The 2,203-nt window shown below is 41.6% G+C and overlaps 1 protein-coding gene across 2 annotated transcripts in view; it reads left to right on the top strand.

Moving 5' to 3' along the window:
• LOC106877200 (ubiquitin carboxyl-terminal hydrolase 46) overlaps positions 1 to 2,203 on the top strand; it is a 53,074-nt gene that overhangs the window by 23,098 nt on the left and 27,773 nt on the right. The window lies entirely within an intron of this gene.

Below are 2,203 nucleotides of genomic sequence, written 5' to 3'. Positions count from 1 at the left end.
CAACATCGCTTGACATGTGATGCTTGTGTGTTTACATCCCCGTAACCTAGGGGTTCAGCAAAAAGAGACTGATAGAATAAGTATTAGGCTTACAAAGAATAAGTACTGGGGTCGATTTACTCGACTAAAAGGTGGTGCTCCAGCATGGCCGCAGTCAAATGACTGAAACAAGTAAAAGAATAAAAGAATATATATATATAAAGTGAGAGAGAGAGAGAGAGAGAGGCAGACATACTACCTGTTGTAGTAAGTGAAACCGTTGTGCTGATATATTGGCCAACTGACCTATTTCCAGTAGAGACATATAAACTCATCCGTCATGGCTGGAATGTCTTCTCACATAGATACAACAAGACTCTGCTTGATTAGTTGTATTCTTTGAAAAGATGACTATTGTCAGTTAAACTCTGCTGCACATTGCTTGTTATAAATGCTGTGATGCAGAGGATTGATTATCTCTGATTGGAATACAGGTGCCAGTTAGAAGGGTTACTCGAGAAATTATAGAAATTATCCGCAAACAAGAAAATATCTGCTAATGTTTACACCCAAACCAAGTGCCATACTTTTCACATGTAATCTTAAACACACACACACATATATATTGTAGTCGTGGTCATTGACGGTACCATGTAAATGGCACTTGTGAATCATCATAGCTGGTGCCGGTGCCATGTAAATGACACCTGTGCATTGTAGCTGTGGTCATCAATGGTGCCATGTAAATTGGCACCTCAGGAATTGTGGTCGTTGGTCATAGTCATTGCCAGTGCCATGCAAATGGCACCCATGAATCGTTAGGGTCACCACCGGTGCCTTATAAATGGCACCCACCTGTGAGTCATAATCGTGGTTGTTGCCGGCGCCATGCCAGTGGCACGAAAAGCACCCATTATGCTCCTGGAGGGGGTGGCATTAAGAAGGGCATCCAGCTATAGAAACCATGCCAAACCGTGCCTTCAACCTAGTGCAGCTCTGCCTCATCAAACTGTCTAACCCATGCCAGCATGGAGAGTGGACTCTAAATGATTATGATGATGATGATATGGAAGATGCCCCCAATACTCTCAGTGAAGTGGTTGGTGTTAGGAAGGGCATCCATCTGTAGAAATCCTGCTGAAGCAGACATTGGTTTACGAGGCCCTCCTCCATATCATCAAATCCTGTCAAACCATCCAACGCACGTCTGCAATGGACAGCAGACATGAAAGCAAGATGGTGCTTTGGTAGATTCTTTTATTCTTTTTGCAGTCGTTAGAGCACAGTATCCCAACCGTTTCTGCCTCGAGGCACCCTTGCCAAGCGTTTCAGAAATCCTCGACACCCCTATTAGAAAATCTAACACGACAGTTGCTTTTTGATTCAACATCAATATAACACAAAACTCTGTCCCTGGATATTAACATCTGTGTAAGAAAACTGTGTCTCTGGAATTCATAATAAACAATTTTCTCCATTTCACCAATGTTGATATAATCTTTTTTACTCTAGGCACAAGGCTTGAAACTTTGGGGGAGGGGGCCTGTCGATTAGAAAGCAGACGTTAAACGACAATGATGATGATGATAATGAGGGACAGTATTTAATTACACACTCCTGTCCTCATTAACATCTTTTTGCTCCCTACCAGGGTAGATTTAATCAACTCTCCTACCCCTAAAACCTCCAGCATTGTCCCCGCACTGGAAATCACTGTTTCCTATAATTCACAACAATGATCATTTCTTCAATGGCGACTGCACCAACTGCTTCGCCTCACTCTATCACTGTTTCTGTTAGGATTATGTTTTACTGATGGATGCTCATCTAATGGTGGACTCCATCATAATGTGAGAGGTAGTTGTTTCATAGTAAAACTGAGTCAACGATGTCTGCACAAAGCTGCTGAATCTAGGATATCAAGTTCAGTAACTTACTAATTAGTTTTATATCATAAGAGATATAAATAAACTGTTGAGTCATGATGGCTTGCAAATGGTGTACTTAGATGTAGTGTGGTGATTATTGTAGTTAAGTGTAGCATGGGGAATATTATAATTAGATGTTATGAATATTGTAGTCATGTGCAGTGTGGTAGGTTCAGTCCCACTGTGTGGCACCTTGGGCTATTTTCTTCTATTATAGTCCTGGGCCAAATAAAGCTTTGCAAGTGAATTTGGTAGTAGAAACTGAAAGAAGCCAGTCGTGTGTGTGTGTGTGTGTG

This window comes from Octopus bimaculoides, chromosome 10 (assembly GCF_001194135.2).
Source record: "Octopus bimaculoides isolate UCB-OBI-ISO-001 chromosome 10, ASM119413v2, whole genome shotgun sequence".
Classification (NCBI taxonomy): Eukaryota; Metazoa; Mollusca; class Cephalopoda; order Octopoda; family Octopodidae; genus Octopus; species Octopus bimaculoides.
The sequence above is the reverse complement of the archived record's forward strand: the minus strand, read 5'-3'. Positions and strand labels throughout refer to the sequence as shown.